This window comes from Gorilla gorilla, chromosome 20 (genome assembly GCF_029281585.2).
Source record: "Gorilla gorilla gorilla isolate KB3781 chromosome 20, NHGRI_mGorGor1-v2.1_pri, whole genome shotgun sequence".
Classification (NCBI taxonomy): Eukaryota; Metazoa; Chordata; class Mammalia; order Primates; family Hominidae; genus Gorilla; species Gorilla gorilla.
The window spans coordinates 68,808,580-68,831,539 of NC_073244.2; the positions used below are offsets into that span (position 1 = coordinate 68,808,580).

Here is a 22,960-nt window from a genome sequence, read left to right on the forward strand (position 1 = left end):
AAATAAAGAAATAAATCCATGCATTTTCAACCAACCCATTTTCAATAAAGGCACCAAGAACATACACCAGAAAAAGGTGGTCTGTTACATAAATAGTGCTGGGAAAACTGGATATTCTTATGCAGAAAGAAACTAGACCCGTATCTCTGACCACATAAAAAATCGATCAAAATAGATTAAAGAGATAGATGTGAAACTATGCAACTGCTAGAAGAAAGCATTTGGGAAGTGCTTCAGGACATTGGTCTGGGCAAATACATTTTGAGTTGACCTCCAAAGGACAGGCAACTAAAGCAAAAATGGGACTACATCAAGCTAAAAAGCTTATACACAGTAGAGGAAAAAATAGCAAAATTAAGAGAAATCTACAAAAGAGATACCTGCACTTTCATGTGTATTGCAGCACAATTGAGAAAAAGCCAAGTTATGGAATCAACCTATGTGTCCACCAATGAATGAGTGTGAAAGGAAATGTGGTAAACATATATATATGTATATGTATATATACACATATATATATAATGGAATATTACTCAGCCATAAAAAAGAATGAAATCCTGTTCTATGTGGCAAAATAAATAGAACTGGAGGACGTTATGTTAAGTGAAATAAACCAGGCACAGAAAGACAAATATGACCTATTCTGACTCATATGTGGGGGAAATAAAATTGATCTCATGGAGGTAGTGAATAGAATGCTGGTTACCAGAGGCTGGGAAGGATAGGAGGAGGGAGGGATGAAGAGAGTTCGGATAATGGGCACAAAAATACAATGAGATAAAATGAATAAGATCTAGTGTTCAATAACACAGTAGGGTAACGAAAGTTATCAAGATTATATAGGGTATTTCAAACAGCTAGAAGAGAAGGTTTGGAATGTTCCCACACAAATAAATGAAAAATGTTTGAGGTGATGAACATCTTAGTTACCCTGACTTGCTCATTATTCATTGTGTGCATGTATTAATTTATCACATGTATCCCATAAATATTGCAAAAATTATGTATCAATTAAAAAATCACCACCATTGACTAAGGCCTGTCCCTGGTGCTGAAGTGCATGTCAGGTCTGTGAAGAGACCTGATGCTACCTAATGTAGGCAAGGCTGACCTCAAAGTATATTTATAGAATAAATGGCAGCCAAGCTTCGTGTATTATAAGCGAAAAAGGGGACCCCAACTGGGTCATGCCCTGCCCACTGCCCCACATAAGGACTGGTTATATATTTATTTTATCACTCAATCATCACTTAGGATATGACACATGTTAGGGACAATGCTGGTAACAGAGGAAACAGAAATAGTGCATATGTGGTCATAGCGTTCCACATTCCTCACAGTCTGTGGGTTTTCTGAAGGCACAAAGCTGACAACTGCTGTTTATATTTTGTTTCCTCAATGGTTTAGAGCAGTGCCTGAACATAAAATGTATTGATTGCTAAATAAATGGGATTTCTGGAGATCCTGGCAAAATCAGAGCATATTGAAGGATGAATCAGAAAAAAAAAGAAGCAAGGGGAAAATATGGGAGAAAGGCAGAAAAGATTGGAAGAAGGAGGGAGAGAACATCAAAGAGAGGCAGAGTCCATTCACACAGAAGGAGATTCTAGGAGAGAAACAGAGAAAGGCAGACAGTCTGGCTCCAGCCACATTGGCGTTTCACCTTCCCTGTATTGAATAAAGTTCAGGACCTTTGCAGGTGCAGCTCCCTCCACACCCTGAGTCTTCATGTGGCTCCATCTTGTCTCCAACCAGTGCTCTAAACAGAGTTCACCACCCAAGGGAGCCCTCTCTGACTGCTGTCCCCCGAGCACCTTATTTCTTCCCTTCTTGAGGCTGGTGCTTCCTTTATTCGCTTTCTGTTTACTGCTTTCTCTCCATTGGAATATAAATTCCTTAGAGTATGATAAAAAAGATGGACCTAAAGTTGTGAGTTTTTATTGGTCCTAGGTTTCTTACTGGAGGTTAGATAGGTCCAAAGCACAACAATAACAACCACTTCTCACTTTCCTGTGTATCATTATTAAAAGTATTATCTTCCTGCTTCTACTCTTACTTGGGAAATAAGAATAAAATGATAATGGGGTAAGAGAGTTGGAGGATACAGGATAGAAATGCAGTTATGCAGTAGGAATTCATTTGAAGGGAGAGAATGAAGGAGGTAATTTTCCAGGCACTGCTCAGCATCCTTGGAGAGGCATTATCATGAAATTACAGAGAGAACAGGCAGTGGAGAAGGAGCTGTTTCTCCCCAACCACATGCATCTGCAAGAGTGAGGACTGGAACAGGCAGAGTCAGAGAACAGCAGGGTTGAGGTTTTCCAAGGAGGTACATGCAGCAGAATATGCAAGAGATTTGAGTGTGTCCAGAGGAATTTATTCTAACAATTGACCATGGAAGGTGACCAGATGGGTGTGAAGGTCAGTGAAAAATGGTTAAATAAAGACAGTGTTGGTCTCCAAAGAATAACGGGATGTAGTCCTTAGGTGAGAAAGAGGAGTCACTTGGAAAGTAGGACGTGATGTTGGAGATGGGATGCTAGAACTGAGGGCTTGGAATGATTTTAGGCTAATGGGAGTGGATGGCTAAGGGCATTTGGACAATAGCCATGGAGGAGAGAGGGTCCCTCTATAGCTAGTCAGGACTGTCAGGAGAATCATCTCCATTAGGGATTATCTACCCTGGCATTATTGAAAATATGATCTAGATAGTTATTTGTGTTGCAGGGAAGGCTGCATTCTGCATTGTACATTGTTGTGTGTGGAATATGGTCTAGATAGTTATTTGTGTTGCAGGGAGGGCTGCTTTGTGCATTGTACATTGTTGTGTGTGAAATATGGTCTAGATAGTTATTGGTGTTGCAGGGAGGGCTGCTTTTTGCATTGTGCACTGTTGTGTGTGAAATATGGTCTAGATAGTTATTTGTGTTGCGGGGAGGGCTGCTTTGTGCATTGTGCATTGTTGTGTGTGAAATATGGTCTAGATAGTTATTTGTGTTGCGGGGAGGGCTGCTTTGTGCATTGTGCATTGTTGTGTGTGAAATATGGTCTAGATAGTTATTTGTGTTGCGGGGAGGGCTGCTTTGTGCATTGTGCATTGTTGTGTGTGAAATATGGTCTAGATAGTTATTTGTGTTGCGGGGAGGGCTGCTTTGTGTGTTGTACATTGTTGTGTGTGGAGCAGCACTCTCGCTTCTACCCAGAGGATGTCAGTAATTCTCCTCTACTTGTGTCCAGACCTCGCCAACTGCCTCTTGGGGGCAAAGTCACTCCTAGAATAAAAATACTAATATTATATGTTAGTATTTAACATTTTCAGCTGTTATAATCTTTTAAAAATTTTGACCTTTGTTTCAGATACAGAGGGTGCAAGTGCAGGTTTGTGACAGGAGAATACTGCACCCAGATATTGGGCATAGTGCCCAATAGGTAGTTTTTCACCCCACACCACCATCCCCTGTCTAGGAGTCCCCAGTGTCTATTGTTCCCAAGTTTATGTTCATGTGTGCTCAATGTTTAACTCTTGCTTATAAGTGAGAACATGCGGTATTTGTTTTTCTATTCTGGCATTAGTTTGCTTAGGATTATGGCTTCTGGCTCCACCCACGTTGCTGCAAAGGACATGATTTTATTCTTTTTTATGGCTGCATAATATTCTATGATGTCTATGTACCATATTTTCTTTCTTTCCTTCTTTCTTTCTTTCCTTCTTTCTTTCTTTCTTTCTTTCTTTATCTCTCTCTTTCTTTCTTTTCTTTCTTTCTTTCTTTATCTCTCTTTCTTTCTTTCTTTCTTTCTCTCTCTCTCTCTCTCTCTCTTTCGATGGAGTTTTGCTCTTGTTGCCCAGGCTGGAGTGCAATGGCGCAATCTCGGCTCACTGCAACTTCTGCCTCCCAGGTTCAAGCAATTTTGCCTCAGCCTCCTGAGTAGCTGGGATTCCAGGCACACACCACCACACCTGGCTAATTTTTGTATTTTTAGTAGAGATGGGGTTTCTCCATGTTGGTCAGGCTGGTCTTGAACTCCCGACCTCAGGTGATCCACCCGCCTTGGCCTCCCAAAGTGCTGGGATTACAGGCATGAGCCACCACACCTGGCTCACATTTTCTTTATTGAATCCACCATTGATGGGCACCTAAGCTGATTCTATGTCTTTGCTATTGTGAATAACATGACAATGAACATATGAGTTCATGTGTCTTTTTGGTATAGTAACCCATTTTCTTTTGGGTATGAACCCAATAATAGGATTGCTGGGTTGAATGGTAGCTCCATTTTAAGTTCTTTTAGAAATCTCCACACTGCTTTCTACAGTCACTGAACTAATTTGTATTCCTCTCAACAGTGTATAAGTAAGTGTTCCCTTTTCTCCGCAGCCTCACCAGCATCTATTGTTTTTTGACTTTTAATAGTAGACATTCTGACTGGTGTGAGATGGTATCTCATTGTGGTTTTGATTTGAATTTCTCTGATGATTAATGATAAAGAGAGTTTTCTCATGTTTGTTGAACGCTTGTGTGTCTTCTTTTAAGGAGTGTCTGTTCATGTCCTTTGTCCATTTTTTCATTGGGTTATTTGGTTTTTGCTTGTTAATTTAAGTTTCTTATAGATTCTGGATATTAGACCTTTGTCAGATGCATAGTTTGCAAATGTTTTCTCCCATTCTATAGGTTGTTTGCTCTATTCAGTTTCCCTGGCTGCGCAGAAGCTCTCTAGTCTAGTAGATCCCACTTGTCAAATTTTCTTTTTGTTTCAAGTATTTAATATTTATTTTCTTTCTTTTCAGATAGTGTCTTGCAATGTCGCCCAGGCTGGAGTGCAGTGGTGCCCCTCCTGTTGTGAATGTGAGTAACAAACCATCTTTTCAATGGCAGTCTTCTGCTGACCTGTCTACCTGTTGTGTGTGAAGCTGTGTGATTCAAATCAGCTTGAATTACATTTTTGTGAGTTCTGGAGAACCCAGACACCATCTGTTCTTGTGTGTGAGTGTGTGTGTGTGTGTGTGTGTGTGTGTGTGTCCGTGGTTGAGGAAGTTTGGAAGACACCCCATGGTCAAACAAGGTGGAGTCTAGGGCCACTTTCCCTGCCACATGGCTATCTTATTAGAACCCTGCCCACCACAAATGCCCAATCCCAAGGGTAAGGCAAGACAGCAGCCCTGGAATCCCTCCTTTGGACGGTTCCAGGACCCTTCTCCTTGGATGCTCAGAGATGGGATGAAGAGCAGGTAAGGGAGGCATGGGCTCAGGGCCAGAAAGCCTGGCAACCTCCCCTTCCTGAGTCCTGTGTCCTCCTCTGTAAAATGCAGACACTCCTGGGATGTCACTCACAGCCAGGGCTGCTGGGCTTATTGTACTCTGCAGTTAGGCTCCTGTCTGAGGAGATGAAAGGATGTGAAATCCAGCCAGTACCATCTTCACAAGCTGTATCCATGCCTGGGCTGCAGGATTTCAACCACAGCATAGCATTGACCTGTCCAAAAGCCCCAAAGCCTATCGTGGCCATGTATGCAGTTATTGCTACTTGGGAAAAATTCTTATTAAACAGAAAACAAGCATAGGTGAAGATACCCATTTTGAAACAATCTTATTTTTTATCTTTTAATTTGAGGTGATGCTCATTGTCTTATAAGGGGCCTTTGCCATCCCTAGATGGCATTCTTGCATCATGGAAAACTACACAGGAACTCCTTTAAAAATCAATTTTGAACTGTGGCAAAATACACATCACATAAAATTTACCATGTTAAAATTGTACCAAGTACAATTTTAAAACGAATATTGACCATGACCATAGGTTTATAATTTTAAAAATTATTTATGTTTTCAGTTATTTTTCAACTTTTTATTTTTTAACTTGCATTTTAAGTCCAGGGGTACAAGTGCAGGTTTGGTATATAGGTAAACTGGTGTCATGGGGGTTTGTTGTACAGATGATTTCATTACCCAGGTATTAAGTCTAGTATCCGTTCGTTGTTTTTCACGATCCTCTCCCTCCTCCCACCGTTCACCCTCCAATGGGCCCCAGTGTGTGTTGTTCCCCTCTGTGTTTTCATGTGTTCTCATCATTTAGCTCCCACTTGTGGGAAACAACAGGTTGTATTTGGTTTCTGTTCCTGTGTTAATTTGCCAAGGATAATGGCCTCCAGCCTTCATCCATGTCCCTGCAAAGGACATGATCTCCTTCTTTTTTTATGGCTGCATAGTATTCCGTGGTGTACATGTACCACATTTTCTTTATCCAGTCTATCATTTATGGGCATTTAGGTTGATTTGCCTTTTCGAAATATGCTAACAGGCATATAAGGTAACTGATCAGTATAATTATTTTTAATTGTATAGTCCACTGGTCTGAAGGGCATTCACATTGTTCTGCCACAGTCTCCACAAACTATGTCCCATATTTTGTTAATCTTGCAATACTGAAACTCTGTGTCCATTAAACCATAACTCCCCATTTCCCCTCCCCCATCCCCTGGCAACCTCCATTCCACTTTCTGTTCCTGTGAATTTGACTATTCTACGTCGAATCTATTATACATCTAATATACAAGTGAAATCATACAGTTTCTGTCCTTTTGTGACTGGCTTGTTTCACTTAGTGTAATGTCTCAAGGTTAACTCATGTTGTAGCATGTGTGAGAATTTCCTTTCTTTTTAAGGCTGAGTAATAGTTCGTTGTATGGACAGACCACACTTAATGTCCCTCTTTATTCTTTGATAGATACCAGGCTTTGCTGCCACCTTGACTGTTATGAGTCATGTTGCTATGAACTTGGGCATGCAAATATCTCTTCAAGACCCTGCTTTTTTTTTTTCTTTTTTTTAAGACGGAGTCTTGCTCTGTCACACAGGCTGGAGTGCAGTGGCATAATCTTGGCTCACTGCAACCTCCGCCTCCCGGGTTCAAGCAATTCTCCTGCCTCACCCTCTCCAGTAGCTGGGACTATAGGCACATGCCACCACGTCTGGCTAATTTTTTGTATTTTAGTAGAGACAGGGTTTCACTATGTTGCCCAGGCTGGTCACCAACTCCTGAGCTCAGGCAATCCGCCCACCTCGGCCTCTCAACGTGCTGGGATTACAGGCATGAGCCACCGCGCCCGGCCGAAGATCCTGCTTTTAATGCTTTGGGCTCATATACCCAGAAACAGAGTTTCTAGATCATATGGGAATTTTATTTTTACTTTTTTCAGAAACTTTTATGTAGTTTTCCGTAGTGGCTGCCTTATATCACACCCTAACAACAGCACAAAAGTTTTCCAATTTCTCCAAAACCTGCCAATACTTCTTATGCTCTGTCTTGTGGATAGTAGCCATCTTATTGAGAGTAACGTGATTTCTTTTCTGTTTGGAAAAAACATACTATTTATTTCACTTTTCAATATAGCTTAATAATAGGAGCTATGTGCCTGTTGAGCACTGCACGACTTCTCACACTTTGGAATCAGCCTGGAAAATGTCATCCTCAGTTCCTTGTCTTTGCTGACTTTTAGGTGGTACTTGCTGTTCTTCACAGCGACCACTGACAATCCAGCATCACAAATATGTGATGTGAGCAAAAGGAAATGTAGAGGGATCTAATGTGGAGACTGTGAGCCTCTGGAGCTGGTAGTTTGTGTGATGCATGATGATATAGAATATTGCTGTGGTTCCTTTCCATCGAAAATATAGCTATTCCTCTGCCGACATTTGCAGCTGTGGGAACAGAACGGCAGGAATGCAGTAGGTGTTCATTGGAGGGGTCGAGTGGAGGAGCTCATCTGGTTGCCAGGCATTGCTCAGTGTCCTTGGAGATGAGTTGCCATGGAAACAGTGAGGGACAGAGAGGAGGGGCCGTTCCTTTCTAGCCAAGTGAGCTGCAGAGACGAAGGAAAGTGAGGCGGACGTCCCACAATGTCTTAAAAATCCTCTCCCATTGCCACATTCAGATGGCCTCCATTTATAATTTCATGTATATCTGTTCTGCCTGTGGTTTCCAAAAAGCAGTTCAAGGCCTGCTAGGGGAATCAAGACCCTTTCAGTGTTCCAGACTATGTTTCTAAGAACAGGGAAATTGTATTTGCTTTTTTCCTTCTCATTTCCTCTGCATGATGTAATATTGCAGGTGTTTGAATTAAGTAGTCTATCCGGCCAGCAGTTTTTTCATGGGGAAAAAAAACCAGAACAGAATTAAAAAATCAGAGCATGTGGCTTAGAGTAAGTGCCATTCCTTTAAACTTTCGCTTCAGTTACACAGACATTTACTCACAGACACACACACTTGCATGTGCACTGGATCAACATGGAGAAGGTGTGGGTTCCTGGGGCCTGCAGTGACCAATTTTTTTTTTTTTTTTTTTGAGACAGAGTTTTGCTCTTGTCGCCCAGACTGGAGAGCAATGGCGTGATCTTGGCTCACCGCAACCTCTGCCTCCCGGGTTCAAGCAAATCTCCTGCCTCAGTCTCCTGAGTAGCTGGGATTACAGGCATCCCAGCCACTATGCCTGGCTAATTTTGTATTTTTAGTAGAGACGGGGTTTCTCCATGTTAGTCAGGCTGGTCTCAAACTCCTGATCTTAGGCGATCTATCTGCCTTGGCCTCCCAAAGTGCTGGGATTACAGGCGTGAGCCACTGTGCCACAATTTTTATAATTTTAAACTTAATATTTTCAAATGTCAATGTGTAATATGGCAAATATACATAGATACAAATCGTAACCAACAAAATTAATCATAATTCCTTATTTATCATTTAATATCTAGTCCTACATTTCTGGGGAACTTTATAACCTTTTCTAAAAATTTAAGCAATGCAAATAAATTAGATCAATGCAAAAATATTTAACTTTGTTCAAGTTGAAATCACGGGCACCTAGTGGGGCAACCTGAGGCAGAGGCAGCAGACGCTGGGATCCACAACTGTGTTAAGACCACAGGGCAACTTCCTCAGGCTGCAAATCCCAATCTGAGCCGACATGAAAATGCTCACAACTGAGAATGATGCTTTCCAGCTTCATCCGTGTCCCTACAAAGGACATACACATGTATACATATGTAACAAACCTGCACGGTGTGCACATGTACCCTAGAACTTAAAGTATAATAAAAAAATACATATATAAAATAAAAATAAAAGTAAGGGCCGGGCGCAGTGGCTCACTCCTGTAATCCCAGCACTTCGGGAGGCCGAGGCGGGCGGATCACGAGGTCAGGAGATCGAGACCATCCTGGCTAACACGGTGAAACCCCGTCTCTACTAAAAATACAAAAAAAAAAAAATTAGGTGGGCACAGTGGTGGGCACCTGTAGTCCCAGCTACTTGGGAGGCTGAGGCAGGAGAATGGCGTGAAGCTGGGAGGTGGGGCTTGCAGTGAGCCGAGATCGTGCCACTGCATTCCAGCCTGGGCGGCCGAGCGAGACTCTGTCTCAAAATAAATAAATAAATAAATAAAAATTTTTAAAAAAGCTCGAAACCTAAAAAAAAAAAATTAAAAAAAAAATGAAGATATGCTAACATCCCTCCCCCCCCCAAAAATGCTCACAACTCCATTTAAGCGTACATCTGAGTTTCTTATGGAAGGGAATTACATCTTGAGGGGATAGTGGCACAATGTGGGGGACTGGGTCTATTTCGTAGGTAGGAGCCTTATTCTCCAAACTCCAAATCAGGACTTGCAGGCTGAAAACTACCGTTTACTCTGCGGACATCAGGGCAGGAGAGCAGCCCCCAGCTGGTCACCTCTATACCCCAGGCCACCGCCTCTGGCGGCCAGTGGACTTCTCTGTCAATGTGCTCATTGCTTCAGGTGAAACCAGCACTGATTCGTGTCCCCGTCGGCTCCTCGAGGCCCTCAGCTCTTCCTCAATGGAAAGCAAAAACTATCTGAGTCTGGTCTCAATCACTTGAGAAGTTTATTGGCCGGGCCTGGTGGCTCACGCCTGTAATCCCAGCACTTTGGGAGGCCGAGGCGGCTGGATCACCTGAGGTCAGGAATTCAAGGCCAGCCTGGCCAGGATACACACTGCCACATTGCTACAATGCTATTGTTCTGGCTGAGAAAACAATACTCCAGAAGCAACCTCAGTAACAACCTCAGACACAAGCGTTTTTCCTTGACCATCTCCTATCTTCCTGTCATTCAGCCCCATTCTTCCCTTGGGCTAGCCATAGAAACTAGAATCCCTCCTTTAAGGTGGGTGATAGAAACCAGAATGCCTTTTCCCCAAAGCCAGTTATAAAATCCAAAAATATGACTTTAATTTTCCATCCATCCTTCTGTTGAAAAACTGGCCATAAAGAAATCTGGCTGGCCGCCGGTGGCTCATGCCTGTAATCTCAGGATTTTGGGAGGCCGAGGCAGGCAGATCACTTGAGGCCAGCAGTTTGAGACCAACCTGGTCAACATGGTGAAACCCCGTCTCTACTAAAAATACAAAAGTTAGCCAGGTGTGGTGGCTCATGCCTGTAACCCCAGCTACTCAGGAGGCTGACACACGAGAATCCCTTGAGCCTGGGAGACAGAGGTTACAGCAGATGCTGAGATTGGTTGCGCCACCGTACTCCAGCCCAGGAGACAGAGCAAGACTCTGTCTCAAAAAAAATAAAAATAAAAAAATAAAAATAAAAAAATGTCTGATCTACCTTGTCTGACTGTAGGTTACAAGACCCTCATTCCAGAGAGTGTCCCTGCACAAAGAGGCCAAGGAGAATCTAAGCAGACAAACCTCACTGGGTTTCCCCACTCGGTCCATTAGCATTAAACCAGACCCTTAGCATCCAATATTTCAACGTGGCTCTCCACACTTTGTTGAACCTAAGCATAAAAATAGGCAATTTCTCCCGTATCTTTGGTGTTCATTCTTAAAGTTCCCATGCGTACATTTTTTTTTTGGAGGCAGGGTCTCGCTCTGTTGCCCAGGCTGGAGTGCAGTGGTGTGATCTCGGCTCACTGCAAACTCCACCTCCCGGGTTCAAGAGATTCTTCTGCCTCAGCCTCCCAAGTAGCTGGGATTACAGGTGCACACCACCACACCCGTCTAAGTTTTGTATTTTTAGTAGAGATGGTGTTTCAGCATGTTGGCCAGGCTGGTCTCGAACTCCTGACCTCAGGTGATCTGCCCACCTTGGCCTCCCAAAGTGCTGGGATTACAAGGTTGAGCCACTGCGCCCGGCCTCCATATGTACGTGTTAAGTAAGCTTGTTATACCTTTTCTCCTATTAACCAATCTGCTTTATGTCACTGATTTTCAGTGAACCATCAGGAAGCCAAGGGCCTTGGCCCCTACACCATCCCGTTGTTCCTATGGCTTTGAATTCTCATGGGAAATGTAATCCAGGCCTGTCTGATTCCTTGATTTGCCAGGCTGCCTGCCCTGATTAACCCAGTGAAGGAATTTCAATGGCAAGCGTGCTTGGACTCCAGTGACCCGGGCTTGTCGAGATCGCCTCTAGCATAGGATCAGTTTAGAATTCTCAGAAGAGAAGGTAATATGTAGATTCCCAAGATTACAAACCCTAACTTTCATTATGTGGGTGATCATGGGATAGACACCTCCCTTTTCTGAGCCTCATTTTCTTTTCTTCTTATTTCTTTGTTTGTTGTTGTTGTTGTTGTTTTGAGGCAGGGTTTCACTCTGTTACCCAGGCTAGACCAGTGGTGTGATCACGGCTCACTGCAGTCTTGACCTGCTGGGCTCAGGTGGTCCTCCTACCTCAGCCTCCTGAGTAGCTGGGACTACAGGTGAGTGCCACCATGCCGAGCTAATTTTTGTATTTTCTTGTAGATATGGGGTTTTGCTATGTTGCTCAGGCTGGTCTTGAACTCCTGGGCCCAAGTGATCTACCCACCTCAGGCTTGCAAAGGGCTGGGATTACAAGTGTGAGCCAGTGCTCCCAGACGCTCTGAGCCTCATTTGTTTTTACCTGTCAATGAGTGATAGACATGGGTAAAATTTTGACACAACGCCCAATACATTGTAAGCAATCAATAAATATTAGTTGGGTGTTTTTGTATTTCTAACATAATATAAAATACAATTTTAATTTAATAATGTGAGCCAATGAGTGTTAGAAATGGTAGTTACCTTCTTTGTGATGTTTTCTCCATCCGCTGCTTTCACAATTGTTACAAGCTCCACCTCAACACTGTCATAATAATAGTGCTAGTAGGCCGGGTGCGGTGGGTCATGCCTGTAATCCCAGCACTTTGGGAGGCCGAGGCGCGTGGATCACAAGGTCAGGAGTTCCAGACCAGCCTGGCCAATATGGTGAAACCCCGTTTGTACTAAAAAAATACAGAAATTAGCCGGGCGTGGTGGCAGGCGTCTGTAGTCCCAGCTACTAAGGAGGCTGAGGCAGGAGAATCGCTTGAACCCGAGAGGTGGAGGTTGCAGTGAGCCAAGATTGTGCCACTGCACTCCAGCCTGGGTAACAGAACGAGACTCTGTCTCATAATAATAATAATAATAATAATAATAATAATAATAGTGCTAGTACTCTTGTCCACATCTCTCATGGTGATGTAACTGACTGCCTGTTTCCCACACCACTCCATCAGAATTTGGGCTGTGTCCCTAAAACTTGTATTACCAGCATTTTGCACTTGTAAACTAGGTAAATAGTTCCCTGGTTAAGCACCTGATTTAAAAATCAGCACAGCCCAGCCATTGACCACGACCTGTCCGTGGTTCTGAAAGGCACGTTGAGTCTATGGACTCACCAACTGGCAACGGAGATTGTTGATGCTAACTTGTGCAAAGGTGACCTCAAAGTATATTTCTGTAGGGTCCAGCCGCACAGGGTTGGTGGGTCTCTCCCCATGTGCGGAGACGAGAGAGTGTAGAAATAAAGACACAGGACAAAGAGATAAAAGAACAGGCAGCTGGGCCCGGGGGATGACTACCACCAAGTTGCGGAGACCAGTAGTGGCCCCGAATGCCAGGCTGCACTGATAGTTATTGGATACAAGACAAAGGGGCAGGATAAAGAGAGTGAGCCATCTCCAATGATAGGTAAGGCCATGTGGGTCACGTGTCCGCTGGACAGGGGGCCCTTCCCTGCCTGGCAGCCAAGGCAGAGAGAGAGAGGAGACAAAGAGAAAGACAGCTTACGCCATTATTTCTGCATATCAGAGACTTTTAGTACTTTCACTAATTTACTACTGCTATCTAGAAGGCAGAGCCAGGTGTACAGGATGGAACATGAAGGCAGACTAGGAGCGTGACCACTGAAGCACAGCATCACAGGGAGACGGTTAGGCCTCCGGATAACTGCGGGTGGGCCTGACTGATGTCAGGCCCTCCACAAGAGGTGGAGGAGTAGAGTCTTCTCTAAACGCCCCTGGGGGAAAGGGAGACTCTCTTTCCCGGTCTGCTAAGTAGCGGGTGTTTTTCCTTGACACTTACGCTACCGCTAGACCACGGTCCACCTGGCAACGGGCGGGCGTCTTCCCAGATGCTGGCGTCACCGCTAGACCAAGGAGCCCTCTGGTAGCCCTGTCCGGGCATAACAGAAGTCTCATACTCTTGTCTTCTGGTCACTCCTCACTATGTCCCCTCAGCTCCTATCTCTGTATGGCCTGGTTTTTCCTAGGTTATGATTATAGAGCAAGGATTATTATAATGTTGGAATAAAGAGTAATTGCCACAAACTGATGATTAATGGTATTCATATATAATCATATCTAAGATCTATATCTGGTATAACTATTCTTGTTTTATATTTTATTATACTGGAACTGCTGGTGTCCTTGGTTTCTTGCCTCGGCACCTGGGTGGCTTGCCACCCACATATTTCAGGAATAAATAAAAGCCAAATTTTGTTGTGTTGTAACCAAGAAGAGAAGGCCCCAATTTGGTCATGTCCTGCCCACAGCCCCACATAAAGATGGGTTAGGTGTGTGTTTCTCCCATCAACAGCCCCTTAGCATGTGCCATGTGTTATGGATACTGCTGGGACAGAGGAAAGATGGCAGAAATAGTGCATATATAATCCTGCATTCAAAACTCCTCACAGTCTGTGTGATAGAAAGAATGAATGGCAGGGCGCTGTGGCTCATGCCTGTAATCTCAGCACTTTGGGAGGCTGAGGTGGGGGGATCACTTGAGGTCAGGAGTTCGAGACCAACCTGGCCAACATGGTGAAACCCCGTCTCTACTAAAAATACAAAAATTAGCCAGGCTTGGTGGTGGGTGCCTGTAGTCCCAGCTATTCAGGAGGCTGAGGCAGGAGAATCGCTCGAATCCGAGCGGTGCAGGTTGCAGTGAACCGAGATGGCGCCACTGCAATCCAGCCTGGGTGACAGAGCAAGACTCTGTCTCAAAAGAAAGAAAAGAAGAGAAAAGAAAAGAAAAGAAGAGGAAGAAAACAAAAGAAAAGAAAGGAAAGGAAAGGAAAGAAAAAGAAAGGAAAGAAAAGAAAAGGAAAGAAAAGGAAGGAAAGGAAAGGAAGGAAAGGAAAGGAAAGGAAAGGAAATAAAAGAACCCAAAATAATGGGCTTCTGAGGTTCCAGGTTGTGAATGGGGATTGAATAGGTCCAAAAAACCCACAAAAACAACTATATCTTCTTTCCTGTTGAACATTTAAAAATATTCTTTTAACATTTCTACTTTTGTATGGGAAATAGAAATCTGATGACAATGGGGAGAGAGTGTTGGAGGCTTCAGGATAGAAAGCCTGCAGTGGACTATGTATTCATTGGAGAAGAGAATGGAGGAGCTGGCCTGGCTGCCAAGCAACGCTCGGTGCCCCTGAGATTGGAGATGACTCACCAGGAAATTAGAGTGAGCGCAGGCAGTGAGGGAGAGGCTGTTGTGCCCCATCAAGAGCAGCTTCAGGACAAAGAAAAGTCATGTGAATGTCCTGCAGTTTCTCTAAAAAAATAGCCTGTTTGTTGTACAATCAGATCATCTCCTTTTATAACTTTATGTCCATTACTTTTATATATCTTAGCCCACTAGTTCCAAAAATGTAGTTTAAAAACTTCTGGTGGGGCGGGGGCAGGAATCAAGTTCCTTTTAAAGGGTCCAGAATTCCAAACTATTGTGCTAAGAACATTAAGATTTTATTTGCCTATTTCCATCTCATTTTCTTCATGATGTAGTATTGTGAGTATTTGACTTACTGAATTTGAGAATCTGTCTTGTATTAAAGGGTTTTATTGCAAAAATATGAAGCAATGCTACCTATATTACTGTGTTTTGTTTGGAAAATATAATCGTTGTTCATAAAAAACATGTTTGTTAACAAATAATAGGTTTGTTACATTTTAGAGTTTTAAGTTTAGAATTTTCTGAGCTCCAATTTATAATATGGTAACTGGGTAAAAAATACAAATTATGCAAATAAAAATTATTTGAGGATCCCCAGTTACTTTGAAAAGTATAAAAGTGGACTGAGATTTAAAAGTTTCATAATTGCTCTCTTAGGTTAAGTACCTAGGTATCATCTGATTGGGTGGAGTAAAGCACACCTTTAATGTTTTTGACGCATGAATTCTCGTTGCTGAAGTGATAGACAGCTGTTCCTCTAGCTCCAAATTCTCACGGGAAAGGTAATCTAGGTCTGTCTGACTTTAATTAATTTGTCAAGTTATAAAATCAACCTAAGTGACCATCAACAGATGAAAAACGTGATATATATATATATATATACACAATGGTTTGTTATTCAGCCATGAAAAGAGTGAAATCTTGTCATTTGCAGCCGTGTGGATGGAACTGGAGGACATTATGTTAAGTGAAATGAGCCAGGCACAGGAAGGCAAACATCACATCTTCTCACTCTTACGTGGGCGCCGAAAAAGTAGATCTAATGGAAGTAGAAAGTAGAGTGGTGGTTTCCAGAGACTGAGAAGCAGGGAAGATTGGGCAATGGGTAAAAATGGTTAAACAGAAGGAATACTGTCTAGTGTTTCATAGCACAGTAGGGTGGCTATAGTTCCTAAGTATTTATAGTATATTTCAAAATACCTAGAAGAGAAGATGTGGAATGTTCCCAAGAAAAATAAATGAGAAATGTTTGGGTGATGGATAGCCTACTCACCCTGATTTGATCGTTACACATTATATGAATGTATCAAAGTATCACATGTACCGTATCAATATGTACAACTATTATGTGTCAATTTAAAAAATCAGTGCAGTCTCATCACCGATAAGACCTGTCCATGGTGCTAAAAGGCACCTTGAGTCTTGAACTGATGGCATATGCCAAGTGTTCGGAACCATACTGGATACAGAGGAATGAATGCCTGTATGATCCATACATTTAAACTTTTTTACAATCCATGAGTATTCTGAAGGTACTTACTAAGCTGGCTGTTATAAGGTTCATATTCTTATTTTTCCAATGGTCTAGAGCATTACCTGTACATAACATGTGCTGATTACTAATTAAATAGGATTCTGGAGACCCCAACAATATTAGACTATGTTGAAGGAAGGATAAAAGAAAAATAAGAAAGAGAGGGGAAAATAGGGAGGGAGTAAAATGGAAGAAGGATGAAGGTAACATCAAAGAGACAGAGCAGAGTCCATGCAGACAGAAGGTTTTCTAGGAGAGAAATAGGGAGAGGTAAACAGTTTGGCTCCAGCCACGTGGGCCACTCTCTTTTCTTGGAATGAATCATCCTCAGGACCTTTGCACATGCAGTTCCTTCCATGGCTCTGGGTCTTCATGTGGCTTCTTCCTGTCTCCATTCAGGATTCTGAGCAGAGTTCACCACCCAGGGGAGTCCTCACTGATTGCCACCCCGAAGTACTTGCTTTGGTTCCATTATGAGGCTGACACTTCCTTTTTTAAAAAAATACAGTCTCACTCTGTCATCCAGGCTGGAGTGCAGTGGCACGATCATAGCTCACTGCAGCCTCGAATTCCTGGGCTCAAGCAATCCTCCCAAGTAACTGAGACCACAGGTGCACACCACCACACCCAGCTGATTTTTTCTTTAAGACAGAGTCTACTCACTCTGATGCCCAGGCTGGAGTTCAGTGCCACAATCTCAGCTCACTGCAACCTCTGCCTCCTGGGTTCAAGTGATTCTCTTGCTTCAGCCTCCCAAGTAGCTGGGATTACAGGCATGTGCCATGAGGCTTGGCTAATTTTTGTATTCTTAGTAGAGATGGGGTTTTGATATATTGATCAAACTGTTCTTGAACTCCTGGCCCCAAGTGATCTGCCTTCCTCGGCCTCCCAAAGTGCTGGGAATTACAGGCATGAGCCGTTGCGCTAAGCCCCAGCTGATTTTTTCTATTTTTAGAGATGGGGTTTTGCTATGTTGCCCAGGCTGGTCTCAAACTCCCGACCTCAAGCAATCCTCCTGTCTCAGCCTCCCAAAGCATGGGGATTACAGGCATGAGCCACTGCACCTAAACTGATGCTTCTTTTCCTTGCTTACTGTTTGTGCTCTTCCTTGCCTGGAATGTAAGCTTAGAGTGTGGTAGAAAAATATACCTAAAGTTGCAAGTATCTCAGGTTTTAGGTTTGTTGCTGGAGATAGAAGAGGTTCAAAGGGCAAAAGTAAGAATTGTATCTCATTTCCTTTTGGACATCATTAAAAATATTATCTTAATCTTGTTACTTTTGTTTGGGAAATAGGAATAAGGTGGCAATGGGAATGAAAGAGTTGAAGTCGTAAGATCAGAAAAGTCTGCTGGGGGCAGTGGCTCACGCCTGTAATCTCAGCACTTTGGGAGGCCGAGGCAGAAGATCACTTGAAGTCAGAAGTTCGAGACCAGCTTGGCCAACACGGTGAAACCCTGCCTCCACTAAAAATACAAAAAAATTAGCCAGGTGTGGTGGTGCGCACCTGTAATCCCAGCTACTCTGGAGGCTGAGGCAGGAGAATCCCTTGAACCTGGAAGGTGGAGGTTGCAGTGAGCCGAGATGGCACCATTGTACTCCAGCCTGGGTGACAAGAGTGAAAAACTCTGTCAAAAAAAAAAAAAAGCCATTATGCAGTGGTCATGCATTGAAGTAGTGGTGTGCATAGAGGAGCTGGTCCTGCTTCCAGGCTGTGCTCAGAATCCTTGGAGGTGAGTCACCATGAAGTGAGGGTGAGAACAGCAACGGTGTAGCAGCTGTTCCTTTCTAGCCACCAGGAGTGAGGAGTAAGGGGGAGGGCAAGGGGAGTCAGAGCCCAACAGGGATGGGGTTTTCCAAGAGAATCACATGAAACAGATTATGAGAGTGGAGTGTGTGCAGAAAGAATCCATTTCACAGACTGACCCTAGAAGGTGACTTGGATGTGGGAGTGAAGGTTTGATAAAAATCGTGGAATCAATGGAGCATTGGTCCTTAAAGGATAAAAGAATGTTGGTATCAGGAGAGGAGGATAAGTCATCTGTTAGGCAGGATGTGATGTTGGAGATGGGAATGAGATACTGGAGATGAGGGGATTGAGTGATCTTGGTTATTGATAAGTCATCTGTTAGGCAGGATGTGATGTTGGAGATGGGAATGAGATACTGGAAATGAGGGGTATGAGTGATCTTGGTTATTGATAAGTCATCTGTTAGGTAGGATGTGATGTTGGAGATGGGAATGGGATGCTGGAAATGAGGGGAATGAGTGATCTTGGTTATTGATAAATCATCTGTTAGGTAGGATGTGATGTTGGAGATGGGAATGGGATGCTGGAAATGAGGGGATTGAGCGATCTTGGTTATTGATAATGACAAGGCAGGTAGGAGCGGATGGCTTAGGGAGATTGAACAAAAGCCTTGGAGGAGAGGAGGTCAATATGGTGATGGTCAAACGTGTTGGGAGGATCATCTGTATCATGTATTCTCTTCCAGGGTAACACTGAAAATTTGGTAGGATATTCTTTGTTGTGGCAGGGAGGGTTGTGCTAGGCAGTGTGGGTTGCTCAGGGGCATTCCTGGATTCTCAGCAGCTCTCCACTCCTGTGATGACTAAAACTCCTTCAGACACTGCCAACCATCTCCTAGGGGCACGAGGGCTAGCCCAAGCCTGAGGGTGGAACAACACAGAAGCCCTGGAAACCCTTCTCTAGGAGGTGCCAGACCCCTCTCCTTGGATGTCCCGAGACAGGCTGGAGGAGCAGGTGAGGGGGGTGTGGGCTCAGGAACAGGCAGCCTGGAGACCTCCCATCTCTGAGCCCAGTGCTTTCTGTAAAACATGGACACTCCTAGGAACTTGCTCACAGCCAAGGCTGCTGGGGATGGTTGTGTGTATTTTCCCGTGCAGTTAGATTCCTGTCCATAGAGCTGACCAGAATTTGAAATCCAGCCTGCACTCTCTCTACAGTTATGCCCACGCAAGAGCTGAAGAATCTCACCAGAGCCATACCACTGAAACTGTCTTTGCAAAAATTACAACAGCAAAAATTATGACAGTGAAAGAGATCTGATCTAACCGATCCCCATCTTGCCCTTAACCTCCAAAGTGCCTAGATCAGTGCTGAGTTTAGGCCAAGTTAATCTGGGGAGATGTTTTAATTTATAATTTAAGTGATAATAGCCCTTCCCCCCAAAAACCGAAACTGCCTTTGTAAAGCTAAAGAAAGGCCACCAGGTTAGGAGGATGAGGAGCCTGAATTCTGCTCAGGTGTAGACTTAAATGTAACCAGGAGTCTGGAGGTCACAAGATTTGCCACTTCCACAATTACCTCTGCAGATAACATCGCTCTTGTAGAACCTAAGATTGGCCTTTTGAAATGTCTTTTCAGGTTTTTGCATTTCCGATGGCCAATGGCTCCATTCGAATCTGTCAACCCACCAACTGGTCCTTTAGCCCCACCCAGAAGTGGAGTCCCTGGCCCACCAAACTAGCCTTGAAAAACCCTAACATTTGAATTTTCAAGAAGATTGATTTGAGTAATAACTGTCTCCCACACTGCGTGGCCAGCCTCATATCAATAAACTCTTTGTTGCAGTGTCATGGCCTCAGTGAATTGTTTTTTGCTTGTTTGTTTTGTTTTTTCATTTTCATTTTTGTTTTTGAGATGGAGTCTTGCTTTGTCGCCAAGGCTGAAGTGCAATGGTGCGATTTCGGCTCACTGCAACCTCCGCCTCCTGGGTTCAAGCGATTCTCCTGCCTCAGCCTCTTGAGTAGATGGGATTAGAGGCACCCACCACCATGCCTGGCTAAGTTTGTATTTTTAGTAGAGATGGGGTTTCACCACATTGGTCACCTGCTCTCAAACTCCTGACCTCAGGTGATCCACCTGCCTCAGCCTCCAAAAGCACTGGGATTACAGGCATGAGCCACCATGGCTGGTGTCTCGGTGAATTGCTTTTTTCTGTGCAGTGAGCAGGAAGAACCAGCCCATCAGGAGCTTACACCATTGCAGATCAATCCAAAGTCCTACAGCCTTCCGCGGCCATGTGCTCATTAATAAAATTTGGGGCACAAATTCTTTTCAAAGAACAAACAAGAAAGTGACACAGCAATTTTTAGGGTCTCATTTTTTTCTCTTTCTTCTCATTTGAGACAATGCGTATGATTTTATCAAATGCTATCAAGCCCCTTTGCCACAGCTAGATGGCACTGTGGAAGCATTGGAAAGTAAATAGGCATTCCTAGTTAAAAATCTGGCAAACTACACAGGATATAAAATTTACCATATACTCCATATTTTGCTAATATTAATTCATAAGCAAAGACTTTCAAGTTTGTTTTAAATTTTTAAATAAAAATGGGTTAAATTATTACATAATTCAATATTTATATTTTAATCATTTTTAAGTGTGTAATTCAGTGTCATTAATTGCATTCACATTATTCACAAACATCACCACCTTCCACACCCAGAGTAGTTTTCATATTGCAAAACCGGAATTCTGTACTCATGAAACACTAACTCTCCGTTCCTTCTCTCTTCGCCCCTGGGAACCGCCATTGTATTTTCTGTCTTTATAAATTAGACTAGTTTGGGTACCTTATGGAAGTGGAATCATAGAGAGTTGTCGCTTTGGGACTGGCTTATTCCTCTTGGCATCGTGCCCTAAAGTTCTTCCGTGTTGTAGCATGTGCCAGGGTTTTATTTCTTTGTAAGGCTCAGTAATATTCCATCGCATGCAAAAACCACAGTTTTTTTTTTTGACAGAGTCCTGCTCTTGTCGTCCAGGCACGATCTCGGTGTGGCATGATCATTCAGTGGCACATTCTCAGCTCACTGCAACCTCGAGATCGCTCAGTGGCACGAACTCGGCTCACTGCAGCCTCCGCCTCCCGGGTTCAAACGATTCTCCTGCCTCAGCCTCCCGAGTAGCTGGGATTACAGGCGCCCGCCATCATGCCCGGCTAATTTTTGTATTTTTAGTAGAGACGGGGTTTCACCGTGTTGGCCAGGCTGGTCTCGAACTCCTGACCTCAGGTGATCCACCCGCCTCAGCCTCCCGAAGTGAAAAACCACAGTTTGTTTACCCATTATCCACTCCTCCCTTGATGGACACTTCAGTTTCTCTACTTTTGACTATTATGAATAAAGCTGCTATAAACACGAGAGTACAAATATCTCTTTAAAACACTGTTTTCAATTTTGGGGGGTATATACCCAGATGAGGACACAGGTGGATCATCTGGTAACTTTATTATGAATTTAACGGAAACCATCTCACTTCCAAAGCCCGTGCACCACATCACATTCCCAACAACAGGGCGAAAGGCTTCTTATTTTTCCATAGCCTGCCAACACTTGTTATATTCTATTTTATGGATAATAGCCATGTTAATAATGTGTGCTGGTTCCTTCTTTCTCTCAAAATCTATTTTTTCGATTTTTCGATAATGACAATTATTGAATAATGGGATATGTGTGTCTACTGGGCACCGTGCAATTTCTCGAACTTTCGAATCAGATGGGGCCATGCCACCCTCACTCCTCATTCTCACTGATTTTCACTGGGGGATTGCTTTTCTTCACAGCAAGCACTGACACCTCAGCTTCACAGAGACATTGTGTCAGCCCAGGAAATGTAGAGAGACCAAATGCAGAATCTGTGAACCATTGGAGCTGGTAGTTTCCGTGGCATCGGATGCGGAATGTTGTTGTTCTTCCCTCAATTTTAATGTATCCAGGGTTCCTCTGCAGACAATTGCAGGTATGAGGATAGAAGAGCAGGAAGGCAGTAGGTCTTCATTGCAGGGGGAGAGAATGGAGGAGCTGGTCTGGTTGCCAAGCAATGCTCAGTGTCTTTGGACATGAGTCACCATGGAAACTGAGTGACAACTGGCAGTGGGGGAGGGGCTGTTCTGCCCCAGCCAAATGCAGCTGCACAGAATTTAAAAAGTGATGTGGATATTTCACAGTTTCTTGAATTAATAACCTCTCATTTGTACACTCTGATGGTCTCCATTTGTAATTTCTTGTTCATTATTTGTGTATCTCTTAGGCCAGTAATTTCCAAATGTAGTAAATCAAGATCTTTGTAAGGGTTCTACAACTTCAAACTATTTTTCTAAAAACCTTAATCTTATTTTATTTTATTGATTTTTTTGAGACAAGGTCTTACTCTGTTGCCCAGGGAGGAATGCAGTGGTGCCATCACAGCTTAACTGCAACCGCGATCTCCTAGGCTCAAGTGATGCTCCCACTTCAGCTTCCTGAGTAGCTGGGACTATAGGCACACACCTCCATGCCCACCTGGTTTTTAATTTTTTAATTTTTAGTATTTTTTATTTTTAGTAGAGGTCTTGCTACATTGCCCAGGCTGGTCTCGAACTCCTGAGCTCAAGCGATCTGCCCTCCTTGGCCTCCCAAAGTGCTGGGATTACAGGTGTGAGCCACTATGCCCAACCAGAACATTAATATTTTATTTGGCTTTTTTCCTTCTCAGTTTCTCTGCATGATATAATTTTATGAGTAGATTGAGGATATCTATGTCTCTTCCATTTAGGAGGAAATTAAAGGGATTTGCAAAAATGTAAAACAATACCACCTTTACCTTTACTAAGATTTTATTTGAAAAATATTAATGTTGTTCATAAAATGTGGGTTCTTTTAACATATAATAGA

The 22,960-nt window shown here is 43.3% G+C and overlaps 1 long non-coding RNA gene across 2 annotated transcripts in view; it reads left to right on the forward strand.

Moving 5' to 3' along the window:
* LOC115931653 (uncharacterized) overlaps positions 1-22,960 on the forward strand; it is a 127,850-nt gene that overhangs the window by 32,611 nt on the left and 72,279 nt on the right. For both annotated transcript variants that reach the window (XR_010132069.1, XR_010132068.1), the window contains one exon: positions 4,787-4,844. This is a non-coding gene — a long non-coding RNA (uncharacterized lncRNA). The remainder of the gene's footprint in view (positions 1-4,786; positions 4,845-22,960) is intronic.